Here is a 15300-nt window from a genome sequence, read left to right as displayed (position 1 = left end):
ATCAGGAGACTTCAAGAATGAGGATGAGAACACACACACGCACACACAGTTCAATTGTTTACAGTAGTGTTAAAAATTATTTTCCCTTCTTTTAACTCATCTGTTGTAACTGTTTTGGGGAGAACATTTGGTGAGGCGACTCGGGTGCATGCTCGCGGCTAACTGGAATCCGCAAGTGGTATAATTAGCAGAAATTGTGTGTTTTTGTTGTAATTTAAAATCTGACTCTGTTCACTGGTCTTGTTTTCTTTATTGTTTATTCATCTAGAGGCCACATTAATAATCAACCAGTCCACCAAACACCCATTAACCCTTTCACTAAAACTCCTGTAACCTACAAAAAATATTTCTGGATATAAATAACACATTATGTTCAGTTTAAACCATTTTTAAATAGAAGTTTAACGCAACATAAGCACCAACAGTGATGTGAAGCAATGCTTTTTTGGAGCAAGCACCAGTTAATAACTGGTTAGCTTTTATTTTAAAGATGTTTTGATTGTCTTTATCTTTTGTTTTTAAAGCGCCTTGAAGGTCAGTGTTTGCAAAAAACATTAAAAAAAACAAACAAACAGAAAAAATCCCAGAAGGTTAGACCACAAAGAATCATTATTTTCAAAGTTGCTGCATTGTTTCTCTGAACTTTTAGACCAGGATGTACAAAACACATACAGTACGATTGGCTACAGTCACATGTGAAACACGTGAACACGTAATAACAGTTTCCAAACACACCATTCCTTTTGAACACGAATTCAATTTCTCTCACTTTGCGGTTAATGAACCACAGCAGGGCTGTTAAGGTCTGACCGTCTATTTCCTGTCCCCCCCATTAAGTCCTGATGACTCATTTCCGGTCCTTCCTGCCCAGACGGGACACGAGATTAAGGAGATATTCATTGCATCTAACAGTTGGGCATCGTTGGTATGCACGTGTGTGTGTGTGCACAAGCGTGGATGAGCCGGTGCATTTGCATGTTGTGAGGGGCTGAATAATGAAGCGTGGCCCACGGTTAACATGGTGTAAGTAGGTGTTAACTATGACAGATTGTGCTGCCATTGGTGACCATGGCTGATCAGTCAGATAGCCTTCACCTCTCTGCTCCTCAATTATTTCACCGTCACATAAGTGTGTGGACGGTAATAAATCTCGCATCTCATTTCATGCGGTTGATTTCACCTCTAATGTCATAGCAGCTCCATTTTTAATTTGTGGGATTTTTTTTTCTCTTTTTTTTTTTTAAGCTTTTAGCTGTCAGCTGTCAATGTTTTTTTCCCCACAAAGACTTTCCAACAGAAGCCACATGGACACACACTAATGGCTCTCTTCTAATTAATTGGAGCGATGTGACACAAAATGAGACATGCGACATTTGCGAAAATGGCCGTTAATAAAGTGAAACTATGTAAATTGGACTGTTTAGATTCAATACATGAGTCACATTTTTCTCTCTGCTACTGAGGGGAGTGAGGGGGAAAAAAAAAAAAGTATATCCTAAAATGTCTTTCTCTGGCTTAGAAACTGGCAGGACCCTCAAAGACAGCATTCATCCAACCAGGTGTAAGGAGTGACGTATTAATGTCTGAGGAGAGGGAACGGCTGCCACTCATTCATTGTTCAGCCTGCATGGAATGACAGCTGTCGCAAGCAAATGCCGAGGAGGTCATGACGGAGCGCAGTGATGGAAAAAACGTGGGCTCAAGTTCGGTCGCTGACAAAGAAAAATCCTCGCTGTCCACAATGCCATCATTGAAATGCATCTTTGCAAAAACGCATCACATTCACAGCAAGGCTACTTTTTCTTTTAATTTTGTAAAAGCCATTATCAAAGTAATGGACAGAATATTTTATTAAAGAACCTTGCAAGTACCTGAGAGAAAACATTACCACTTACAGTCTCCACCAGCAGTGTCACTGAATTTCCCTCTATAAAAATGTCAGACTTATAAAGCGGTCTCCTCCCAACCTACTGAACTAATTCCTGCATTTACTATGCAAGCCTGACATACTGCCCCGGAACGGGCATCACGGCTGGCATGCAGCTCACAGCTGCCAGCACCACTTAGACGTTGTCACCTGAGTTTGGCTGCAAAGCCGCTGATCCAATGATGTGCAGAGCGCCGATCGGCACGCACAGGGCCCGCGCTCTAAGGTCGTCCTCAGGCAGCACGTGGAGAGCTGATCAGACGGTGGATGAAATGATGATAAAGACACCTTTACATCGGATCACAGCACGTCGTCAACATTTTGAAAAACACTCCGACTCCATCTCAATGTAAACAATCTAAAACTCCACTTATGCACAATAATGGCGGCTTCAAGAGTGTCACGACTCCCGATCCATGCTGGACCTGCTGGTTTTTATAAATGGTCTTCACTTACGCAGCACCTCTGCACCGCCCAAAGCACTTTGCACTGTCAATCACATTCACACGCCAACGGGCATGCTCAAGGACACGTCGTGTGAATTCGTTCATAAAATCAAACCTTCCGATTGCGAGACGACCACTTTCGCAACCAAACCACAGTCGTTGGAAGTGACCCGTATGGCAATCTGACTTTGTCGTCTGTCCAAATGAAGGTGTTTGGACTCACCGTTGCTAATGTTTATGGCCTTGTTCTCCACAGACGTGTGTGTGTGTGTGTGTGTGTGTGGTTTCATGACAGAAATGAACTAAAGCATCCACTTAGTGGCCCTACATGCTGTTTCAGTAGAAGTGAACATCGTTTAAAAAAAAATTATGAAATCAAAATGAAACTTTTCTGACAGAAAAATGCAAAATATGTTTTCATCTGAAACGTTGTCGTGTAAACAGAGCCGTAGCTTCTAACTAACACCCCGCAGGGTCTGGTGCACATCTGCATTTTGGAGGCAAGTTATCAGTTTTATAAATAACACCCCACACAAACAGGAGCATTTCAATGAGGGCTTTGCGTGACTTCGACCCTGACTTAGACATCAACCACTATTTTCTTACTATGAGATCCTAATTCTCATAGCATGACTTTTGCATCTCTCTTGACATGTTATGTCATGTTATGTGGGGAGTTGGCAGCCCTGTCTATCTTGAAGGAAATCTTGAAAAAATCCAAATGTTGGACATTTTGTCCAGACAGCTGGTGAGGTAGAAAAATAAGGAAGCAGGAAAAAGGGGACAGTGGACCTGAGAGTGGATAGAAGGCACAGCACACCTTGTACTGGTCACCAGTCCATCCCAGAGTCAATCGATCATCGTCCTCCACACCACTGTCCATTTTGGAAAATGTCTCTTTTTCCAAGCTGAAGTTTAATCAATACCTTAATGGCACGGCTGTTTCCAACACTGATCACCAGAGCTGTGCCCTTCAGATTGACTACGGGATGAACCTTCACCTGCAAATACAAGGTCATGGGTATTCAAAGTATTAACAGAAACACCCACAAAAATCCAAATATTTCAACAGTGACAGCTTTGTTCAATGTTTGGAGGAGAAGAGAGAGTGAAGAGCAGAGTAGGTGAGCCTACTGGGTGAACGGGTGAAGGGCATTCATTGCATATTTGGAGATTTGGTGTTGAAGGAAGAGAGCGGGAACAAATGGTGAGAGTTAAAAAACAAGGAAAAAAAGGGAGTGATCATGATAAATAGCTTACATATGTGGGTGCATTTTCAGTCCTCATCTCAACTTGTCTGTCAAACATACAGCACACTTGAGCTCGTCGCATGATCTTGTTTGTGCTTTAAAATGCGAGAAAATCTGCAGTGTTCTCACTGTAGAAACCACTATGAAACAAAGCCAGAGTTGCCCCACTTTGACATGACACAGCTGACAAAACAGTGCCGATACCCGGCGACTGATCCTGCTAAAATCTTGCTGCTTGTCAAGGATTTCACTTGATGCGCTCCGCTATAGCTTTCTTCCCAAGAGAGGTCTGAATAAGTGCCACATTCAGGCCGAGCCACTCATCACATTACGTCCGCGTGTAAATGTGTGAAATCGGGAACACCTGATGAAGGTGTAAAAGCTGACATTGAGCCTCTAAGTCACTCTGCGAGCACGGCGAGAACTGAAACCAGCTTCTTTAGAAGTCCTTGAGGCAAAAAAAAAAAAAAAAAAAAAGTGAACTTCGAAGTCACTGCAGCTGACATCTAAAGTGGACTTCAACACTTCTTCAGTAAGCATAAGACAAGTCTCCTCACTGGAGTCAAAACTTTTTCTGTCTCTTTAGAAGTCCTTGGCTGGACATGAAACTCACCAGGGTGTGCACGGAAATCAACGGTGGCCAATGGAGACCGTCTACAGGAAACATACGTTGGATGGTGGAACGTTTTTGAAAATGTTCCAACTCTGTCTCCATGTAAATGGGTCGGATCACAACTTTTCTGAAACGCTGCTACTGCGCATGTGCAGCAGTAAATAGTTCGTCTATACATGCACAGGAACGATGTCTGGTTATGAGTCAGTCAACACCCAACAAGGTGTTTCTTCAAAATGTGCATCAAGAAAAAGAAAACAGGGTATCATGTAGGCTGTCACAGTAAAGAATAGGTAATAATACTAAAAAGAAAAAAAAAACTGCACTGAACAACGGCTGCTGCTGTTAGCCGTTAAGTAAATACATTGAGGCTGGAAACGGCACGCTGGGACACAAAATGTAATCTCCAGAGTACCGCGTGGCACAGTGTGCCTCCTACTTCAGCAGCATTTCAAATCCTTTATGGTCGTTGAAGATTGCGATTAAAGGCTTCAATTGGCTTTTAATACACAAAGCGTGTTCTGGAGAACTATTAAGTGCTCAATTTTGACAGTTTGAGTGTTTTCTTATTTTTGAGTGGTGGACTAGTTTAGGTTAAAGTTTTCAGGAGCATCTCTAGCTGAAACCGGTTAAATGTTTACATCATGAGGATGAATGACTGGGTTGGAATGAACAATGAAGAGACTCTGGTTTGATTCTTGGACTTGACTTTCTGTACGGAACACGACACAGAGCTGGATTCACCTGTGCAGTCTTTTGCAGAAGTGTCTGGGAAAAGTTAGTAATTCCATGAGTGAAACTATTTCAAGCCTCCAGTGTAACGGCCTCAACTTTTCTGGAACAAAATTTAGTTTCTGGGCAATATTTATCAAGCCAGCCTCGTCAGTGTGAAGGGAAAGTGAGTGAATGAACGACATGCAGGGGGGGAGAGAGAGAGAGAGAGAGAGAGAGAGAGAGAGAGAGGCGGAGAGATGGTGGAATCAGTCTGATGCCAAGAGCTGTGCGTTGACCCTGATTAAATGCCCCCCCACAACTCACTGGGACCACTGATAAGACCAATGCACCGTGGGCGGCTTGTGTGTTGTGTGTTCGCGAGCCAGAGCAGGCGATAAGGTGTGTCTGCACATGTGCACGTATGCGTGTGTGTGTGTCTGTGTGTGTGAGACGATGAGTGTGTGTCCCAACATCAATTCTCCTGTGTAAACATGCTGACCTGGCACAACACCAGCAGACACTTTGAAGTTGGCAATAGCCACTGTAATCTCCCTCTCTCTCTCTCTAACACACACACACACACACATGCACACACACATGAGCACACACAGTGAGCCAGAGGCGAGACTTAACACAGGCAACCTTCTGTGACTTAGCATGTGGCCGCTGAAACACACACACAAACACGGAAACACACACAAACACACACTTGTTCATTGTTGCAGATAATTGCTCTTCTCCTCCCCACGCAGAAGAATAAAGCAACAATTATCTCACTCACCGACACATTAAATTACAGATATTTTCTCACCCGCTGTTTGTAATTATTTGACATGTAATCTCTCTCTTTTTTTTTTTTTTTTTGACTAACAGACATGTGAATAAGTGTGATTAGTTGGAAGTGAAAATAATGCCTCTAAACATCCTTGGGTCAAACATCCGAGAACCTTTGCAATACCGATGAACTATTCGCATCCATTAGTGACTTTTTGATAACTTATGCATCAGGAAGAAGCACCGGTTCAAGCGATTATCGAGCCAAAATTTGTTCATTAAAGACATTTAAAATCTATAAATTAGCAAGAAAACACATTTTAGAGCAGAAGGGGTCAATCCCGTTTGAGTCCGTGGGCCACAAGCAGTTCCACTTATCTCAGATGGGTAAGAAATAATTAATTAAACGAATTAAAAAAAAAGGTGCTTTGATCGAAAAATTACATGTAATGTCGGCCAAATTGAAAAAATTCAACTATTATAAAGTACAGGGACAGAGACAGATGACCACGCTGGATTGCAATGACAGTGACAACTCCAAAAACACCAAAGGTAAACATCGTCGCAGGCTGCATTCTCCTCCAGACACCCAAACACAACAACATTTTTTTTCCATTTGCACTTGAAAACGTGTGAATGAAGCCTGAATCTTTTCACCAACTAAACTCACACAGCTGATATATCCAGCACAAACACTTTCCTGCTGTTTCATCTATAAAGTGTCCTCAAGTTTTCACCAGTTTATTTACTTTAAAAAAATAGAATGATTTATATTTTCTGTGGTTTGTTGGCAAACTAGCATTAATCACTATGATTAAAGGATAGACTCTGTTCCCACTGGCAATAAAGCATAATTCTTCAGGAGGAGGGATACACAGAGCAGACGGAGGAGGGGGAATCCCTCACATTCCCCCCCAAGCAAATCACACCCTGTCAATGGCCTTTAAACCTGATGGCTAATGCGTCAGGAGAGTGTTGCTTGTGTTTGCAGCCGGTACGCCGCAGCTTTTCACCGGCAGTCATGTTTCTGACACTTTGTCAAATTTAAGGACAGCGGCGTCTACTTATTTACTTATTTACTGGCTTAGCTGGTTTCTGTCAGTTTCTTAGAAGAACGCTCTTTACTTTGATCAACCGCTAATTACAGAGGGCATAGAGTTGTTTTTTATTTTATTCACCCCGACACACACACACACACACACACGCACGTCCGCACACATTGAATGTGGATTTGCCAACTGAAATAGATATTTTCACAGCAAACGTATGTCGAACTATTACATGCAATAGCAATAACAGCGAAATCTTCCCGTTAGTACTTCATTCATTCACTTGATCTTCATTATTACTGTATAACGTGAATGGATTCCGTCCCCGATATACTGTTTGTACACAGAGCTTGAACGCTATTTCCGACCCCAAATAAACACTGCAGCTGTGTTTCCATGACAGTGGTTAAAAAAGACGCCGCCTCAGGTGGCTGCAACACGGGGCAAAGTCTGCTACTTCATTAACTGATTGCCCATTGGTTATGTCCTACTTTTACAGTTCCAGCAACACTAAACAAATTGCCACTGAACTAAATGTTATTGGCCATGTATCATTACCTCAATCTGTCAAATTATGAGCAAGCAGCCGCACTGGTGATGGTAAATCTACAAGGCAAACACAGTGCTGTGGCATGGCGTGTCTGAGGCTCATTGACTAATTCTTTCTTATTTGGGTCCAGGATTGAAGGGGTTTAGGAGTCCCTGATCAGATAGAAAGCTACTTAGGGTATTAAACTGGGGCAGGGGGTTTTCAGAACTTTTACCACACAGGATTAAAATTGAGTTCATCTAATCTCACCCTGGGACTCGGGCTCACTCGTAAACTTCTTCTTGAAGAGGCACCTCCACAAACAACCACAAACTGATTTTCAGCCCAGTTTAGTTTACTTTACTTCTGAAAAAGTATTTTACTCTCTGTGCACAGCTAACTAATATGTGTAATGCCCTTTCCAAGTCATAAACAAATGAAAATTTGATCTTAAAGAAATTAAGTTAGGCAGCTTTTGCTAATTTGCCTCTTTGTTTGTGCCGCCTGGGTTGCCAGATATGCAGATTCCAGGCAGTGTTTTGGCCCGGAGGCAGATAATCTCGTTAGGAACAATTAACTGAGCTGTATTGTTGAATGTAAACTCAATCTCTCACACACAAGAATTCAAAACAGCACCTGGCACAACCAAACAAACTCTGAGGGGGAAATGTCAATGAGAATCTTCACATCTGCTGCGCAGTTGTTTCCGTGACGTCAATCAGAAGTTCACTTGGTGGATTTTACACTAAAGAGAGATGTGTTTCAGCTGCTCCCTTCCATCTGATCTGCACATTTGGTAATTTTTTATTTTTATTTTTTTACATTTCTGACATGGTTTAAATTTTAGAGCCTTGCTCAGTGACCTAAAGCTGTCAAGCAGTGTGATTGCATGAAATTGGTTAAACTTGCAATATTGCTGTTGAGTATTGTGATCTTTGGGATTCGGATTTCTTAAAAACAGTAATTTCCCCCTCTTTTTTTTTTTTCTCCAGATGACATGAACATCCGCAGTTCCCACAAGAAGCATTTCGGATTGTTTTGTTGCTCTGTTTTTTTGTGGATTTAATGCGACTGAATCGTAGCCTGTTGTCACAGGTTATGATGTAACTTTGAAATAATACAGTGAAATATGATCTCGGGCTCCATCTGATTATCCAGATATGTTCACATGCAGACAAGTGTGAGGAAACTATTGCATCTATTGCAGCTAGTCAGTCTTTTAATAAATGTCATACAATAAATTCCCAATGCTGGCGACAATATCAACGTCATTTTAATTCTAAGCTTACTTCAAAAACATCTAAACCACCTCTGCCTCAATTTTGCAGTGCAGAGCAAAGCAAAAAAAAAAAAAAAAAAAAAAAAAAAAACAAGAAAAAGAAGTAGTCCTTTTCTCATCTCTTACTGATGCTGTTAGAAAAAAGTCACTGAGGGAATGGCAACTCAAAAGCACATAAAGTTGGTTACGAGGTTGGATTTCTTCAGAAACCTGCTGATAAAATGAAGAAGGAGCTGCAGAATGTCCTGTCAAACTACCACCATTAGAGCACCAACTGATGCTTAAAGCCTGCTGGAACAACGCTGCGTGAGCCAAAAAAGAGCCATTTACGGCGATTTGTACTGTCACAGAAAAAAATCATGAATCATCTGTTGAGATGTGAAATGAATCAAATTTAATTGTTGTCTTCGTGTTGTTTGGGGCTGAAGCACACCCCAGTTGATAATGGGCAGACTGAGTACCCCCTCTGGAAGACTCCAGTCCATCACAGGGCAGGGCGGACAACCAATGGGGGCTATTTAGATCCACCAATTCACCCTGGAGGCATTTCTAATCAACTACAATCCACACATGGAAAGGGAAAAAAATGCAAATGAACACAGAAAGGCTCCTGACTTCTCTTTTCACTGTGCTGTGAAAATGTCAACAACTGTATTATAATGTGTTTCTCTGTTGTATTTTGCAAAAAAAAAAAAAAAAAAGAGATGATATATAATCTGACAGAAACATTTTCACACACAAGGTTTATAAATCCAATAGATGTGTTTGACTTGAGACGCACAGATGGCCGACTGAATCAAAATATGAAAATATCTTTCTACGTCTGTCCACGGCAGGTTTTTGAGAGTATAAGCCAATTACGCGTCTCCAAGCAGAGGTGCAACAGGTGGTCTATTCAGTAATGTGGGGACATAAAAGTGGCATCCAATGTACTGTAGCCACAAAAATAGGAGTACAGTACACTTGCCCAAACCCTTAAAACAGCAGACAGAGAACAGATGCTTTAGACGTGCTCAGACACTTGGCCGGTACCTCTGAGGACCGCAAATACTCCTCATCAGATGGAAACTGAAGAACTCAGCAATAAGAGCAATTATTCCTGCTTACACAAGTGTGCCTAATTTCATATGACACCTTTCTGATGGCTGCTGTAATCACAGAGGGGGGGGGGGAGTAGGTCCAAATGCAGTGTGTGTAGATAAAACAGGTGCCAGGTTAGTCAATGTAAATGAAGCTATTGTGGCAATTTTCTGTTTTAAGTGGCTACAGAGGGATCTGTTGTAGGAATTAAAAGACACAGAATAGGAATACGTTGAATATTATTATTGAGATAATATAAGACTTTCAGAAAACCAGCATTTTGGACATTAAACTAAAAACTACATAACCAATGTTAAATCATAAGAACACAGCGGTGCCATTGTCAGTCATGAAGGACATCATGTTACACAACTGCCTTGTATTGGGAGACTAATACATGTAATATGTATTCATACGTGAGTCAGAATGCAGTCTGAGCAGAGCGAATCACACACAGAATGTGAATCAGCATGTCCACTGAGTGCAGTAACTCCATGGCTCAGGTTAACCGCTCAATGGGAAACATTGTGTGTGAAAACCGGCTACATGGTTAGAAGTTGGACTAATTCTCTTCAGTGTTGCAGCCACATTTTGGACGTAGCTTCACATAAACCAGGCAAATTGCCATCTCCAGTTCCCATTAGGACTATACTGCAGGTAATAATATTCACATATGCACAACCCTTCTGCAGGTATTTAATCAAATCTGACAAAGATGAGAAAAACTGTTATGTACAACAAGCAGAATACATTAAAGTTGTTACCATTTCTTTATGAGCATATATTCTAACTCTCCCTTAAAATAACAACAAGCACTGCACCACTGACCTAACATCCTGTTTTAGTTAGAGAATATTTCATGTTGTTGCTAAGAAGCAATGCCACATGGACAGGCTTTGGCACTGATTCACTAAAATTCTGTATAAAATGTTCAAGCATTGTAAGTTGGACATGGTGGAGGAAGCTTTAAAACAGTAAAGATTTACAGTTTATACAAAAGAAAAACCCTGAATATTGGAAATGACCACTAAAAAATTCAAAGCTGTGAGAAGAAAACCCCGTGATAGAAGACATCCAGAAGAATATTTCAAACGGTAATAAGTCGTACAACTGAGAAAAGAGTTTAAAATGAAGTCCACAAATAAAAGTCATGGGAGGCCAACTGAGAAAACATCTCCAGCCAAAATAGCGGCCGCACCTCTGCAAAAGGCTGAGCTGATTTACCTCTCCTCATATAACACAATAAAAACCATTTTATTGATGCTCTAAAACACATTGTTCATTGTAAATGCATCTGCGAGCATCAGTTCCTCCCAGCATTTTGGGTATATTCCATCATCATGAAGGCGAACACGATTCATGGATTGCACATGTTATTTTCCTCCTCTGCCATATATTATGGTTGATCATGAATCCTTTTTAGTAGATGAGGACGTCAAGTGTTCAGATCCAAGGGCAGGCAGAAAGTCTAATATTCAAGAAATTCAAGACACATGTTGCTATTTGCATGTCTATGCAATGATTCTGTTGAGACCAAAATTTCAATTGGCAAACATCAGTGACAAACTTTCCTTGTCACATTTTCTTTAAAATTCAAAGCGGACATATTTTGCTATGTGAATTAAATAACAGTCCACCTTTTGTATTCAAAGACGGTGTAAAATAAGATTTTGCTGAACGCACACTCCAAATTCAAAGACAAACATGCTTGAAACACACAGAAGGAATCCCACCAGCACCGGCGAGATGAATGAGGCTCCTTCTTTCCCGCCTGAATGTGACAGTTCAATCAGTCAAACTCCGCATAATCACCATGTACATATTCATGGGGCGGGCAAGGTCAAAATGTTTCCATGATGAAGCATTTACAGAATGATTGGGGACTTTCACATGAAAACTTCCCACTTTGAGAATCTTTTCTGGAACTTTTGGCCATGACCGCGGTTTGAGATGTGAATTTCAGGCACCTGTCGGGGGGGGGAAGATATACTGTATTTTTGACTGTATGTCATCATTGTCATGGCTTTTCACTGCTGTCACTGGGGCAGCTTCAGGTGACTGTAATGAAATGTGAGCGAGGCTTTACCAGCCATGCCAAGCTCAGTGGAAACCAAGCTAATCAGTAACCTTGCCTTTGGGTCTGTTTGCTCCCAGAGAGAAAACCACATCACTGCACTCTCACAGCAGGGGTAATGAAGAAATCCAGCCATCAAAGTCTGATTATTACCAACAGTGTTGCTTATTTCTCTTCACTTCTGAAGATAAGACTGTACTTACAGTAAATGGCTGACAGCTGCTCTTTAATCCTTTCACCACATATTACATGGTAGTGCCTCAAGCCAACAACAAACAGGATCAAGTTGGGCTATTTCAAGCAACTGAACAATGACTCGGCAGCACGTTGATCAGGTAAGGACCTACCCAGGGCTTACAAATGTTTTCCAGTCTTTTTTCTTCATGTTGACTCCAAAAAAAAAAGCCAAAACTGTACAGCTTAACCACAGGCCCCACACCGTGGTCCCTGATGCCCCCACCCTCAGCCCACAGGGGTCCCACACCCCAGGCTGGAAATTATTTTTCTCCACCATTATAAGCATTTTACCCACAAAGTAAACCTGTCTGCAGTTGCATTCTGGAGATTTGTTTAATTTCAATATATTTCTCCTGCATCATCTCTGAGACGCATGTTGGGACCATAGGAAATAAAACGTATTGATTTTGTAGTGGCCGTATTCGAAATGTGTGACATTTAATGCATTTTTAATAGCTTGAATCATTTTCAGTTTTTACCATTGTGCTGTGATATATTGAACTGAAACGAACTGAGAAAAACAGACTGGGAAAAAAAAAAAAAAAAAACTGCAGCAAACAGAAGTCACCGCAAATGCATTTTGATGCTTGCTTGGGGTTAAAAATGTATCAAACCTGATATGAAAGACAATAAAAATAGCTGTTCTTAACTTGGAATCTCAGATCTCAGACAAGTCAACAGCTCTACACCAACAAACTCACTTACTCTTGAGACTCTCAGTGAGAATTGATGAAATCCAACCACAAAAAGCTTCAATTGTTTTATTCTCACATTAAGGATTACTCCTACTCCCCCTAATTATAAAAAACAGCTCTGCAGTGGTTCATCTAAATCACTGTAGACTAGATTTACTGTCTGCTCTTCAAATGGCACAGAGATTAGTTCAACACTTTGAAATATATAAAAAAATCTAAGATATTTTAAGAATGTTTCCTTTGATTTGCTCATTGATAATATCCAGGTGGTTACCTACAACCAGAGACTAAAAAACATAAACTAAAATCTTCAACATTGTTCAGTCCAAGTAAGCTATAATGGATGCAAATTTCTCAATGAACTTGTAGTGATATCACATTTTCTTTCTGTATTAATAGCAAACTACGCAAAGAAAACTCAATGGAACATCTGGTCTTATGAAAAAAAAAAAATCTTCTATTCAAAGGCGAGGACTTAGCTGCACTTATTTAAATCGAAATCCTGGCGCTTCTGTCATCCAGCGTGACTAACAGGATTTGACATGGTGAGGAGTGGACTGGTCGCAGGTTCACAAAACACATTCTGTCTGTCTGACCCCTCATCCCCTCGTTCTCCCCCTTCCTCTCTCCTCTCATACATGCACACACAAGCTTATGCATGCATAAGAACACACTCTGGCAGGTAGAAAGCAATGCCCCATAATCCAGTGGATTTACCTACTTGGACACAGTCTCTCCGACTCCACTTCACTATAATGCACAACAGCATGCCGCAGCACAAGAGTTAGTCATCACTGATTATTTAGTAATAAATTACTGTAAGAGAATGTGCAAGCTGCACAGTAATACAGTGAGGGATCAGGTGCACAGCTAATGAATGCAGGTGGAGGCATCGAGAAATAGATAAACGCATCTGCAAGCTGTTACACATACTTGACATCTTCTCCACCCACTGTCACCTTTGACTTTCTCCCCTCACGATCGGCTGGAGAAGGAGGAGGCGACAGCTTGCCGTAATTCAAAGTAATCGGATGACTCTCTCCCGCTTCATAATCCGAGACACACAGTCTGCTGCGAGGTTTCCACAGGACCACTGCACCCCCCTCAGACAGACCACAAGGCATCCAGGCTCTCACTGTGTACTTGTTGAAAATAATCCTACACATGAGATGGGGGCGATCAGGAGGGACTGTGAGGGTGGAATTACTGCTGCATGATGACTTATAAACCACGTGGCTGTCAAAGAGGTGAAACTAGTATTTTGATTGGCATTTCCTGTTCTGATTCAATCCAGTTCATCCACTTCGGACGCTGTGAAATCCCATTCTGAAGCAGGATGAAGAGGACTATATTTCTAAAGGGGGTGGGGGCTCAAATTCGTACCTAATCGTTTTGATCACAGTGCATCAGTGAGGATCAATAGCCCGAGGAGATCTGAAATGAATTAAAGATGCGCATTGCATATAAATGCGCTGAGTCGTCCTGAATTAATTCAAGTCGACGTCAATTTAGAAGAAAAGCAGCAGCGGTGAAGGCGTCGGGCTGTTTCAGCACCACGGACAGCGAATTCTCCCATCTGGCCTCAAACATGAGGAAAAGTGCTGCAATTCACAGAGCAAAACGGAGAAAGACGAGTTTTCCCAAGCACAGGCTGTCATCTATAATCTATAATCTATAATCTATAATCTGCCCCTTCTTGTCTTTGAGCGTTTTCTCTCCACACACATGGGAAAACTGCTTCACTTCGATCAAGAAACACCACGGAGAAACACCAACTATGCAGGGCTGCATGTAATGCTGTGGATATGTGGAGGGAAAAAAAGGCAATTGCTCAATGAAATTGTTGCATTTAGGTCAGTAAAGTCAGCAGAGAGTCACACAAACGCCGCGTTAAGTCTCGTTTTAGGATCATCAGGCGGGACTTACCGTATTACCCTCGCTGAAGCCATGCGTCTAACAACACAAATCTACTTTTCCCGCACACTGTTGCTGTGTCCGGGCCGCTGAGAGACCCGGCCCGAGGAGGAAACGCTGGAAATAACATCCACACAACTCATCCGGCCGCACCGCCGCCCGGCTTCAGCGCTGAGCCCACTTTTTGGAGGGGAGGAGAGAAATCCGCCGCGGAAAATAACGCATCGAGGAGTTTAATTTCAAGTCACCACACAGAGGGGAGGAAAAAAAAAATACAGGAAGAAAGAAGAAAAAAGAGACCTCCGTGGCTCTCATGTAGAGAAAAAAAAAGACTCTTTAGTAGAAGTCTTCCATTGTGGGACTGAGAAGTAAGAGCACAGGCAGAGGCAGAGTAACAGAATATGCGCTCTAGTATTCCCTCTTTGGCTTGGCAGCAGGAGAAAGAGAGAGAGGGGGAGAGAGAGAGCAGGGAGGGAGGGGAGAGAGAAAGAGAGAGAGAGGGAGAGGGAGGCGACGCAGAGTCAGAAAAGGCGGTTTTGTCTTCAGGTAGCCGTGCATTTACCGCAGGAGCAGCAGGGACGGCGGATCGGAGCCTCGTAATCTAATTACGGCCACGGCAAAAGGCGCACGGCTTAGCGGCTGGCGGCGCTGCTCTGTTCCGGTCCGTGCGCCCCATGGCGGAGGAGAGGAGCGAGCAGGGGCAGCGGCAGGCTGGCTGG

General features: G+C 42.1%; 1 protein-coding gene across 1 annotated transcript in view; it reads right to left on the bottom strand.

Annotated features, from left to right (window-relative positions):
• Positions 1–14706, bottom strand: part of LOC115392820 (protocadherin-15-like) — a 178816-nt gene extending 164110 nt beyond the window's left edge. Inside the window, exon 1 of the mRNA XM_030097425.1 lies at positions 14594–14706. The gene's annotated coding sequence lies outside the window, so the exon portion shown is untranslated. The remainder of the gene's footprint in view (positions 1–14593) is intronic.
• Between the last annotated feature and the right edge of the window lie 594 nt (positions 14707–15300).

The sequence above is a fragment of the Salarias fasciatus genome, chromosome 8 (assembly GCF_902148845.1).
Source record: "Salarias fasciatus chromosome 8, fSalaFa1.1, whole genome shotgun sequence".
NCBI classification, from domain to species: domain Eukaryota; kingdom Metazoa; phylum Chordata; class Actinopteri; order Blenniiformes; family Blenniidae; genus Salarias; species Salarias fasciatus.
This window is presented reverse-complemented; position numbering and strand designations above follow the sequence as displayed.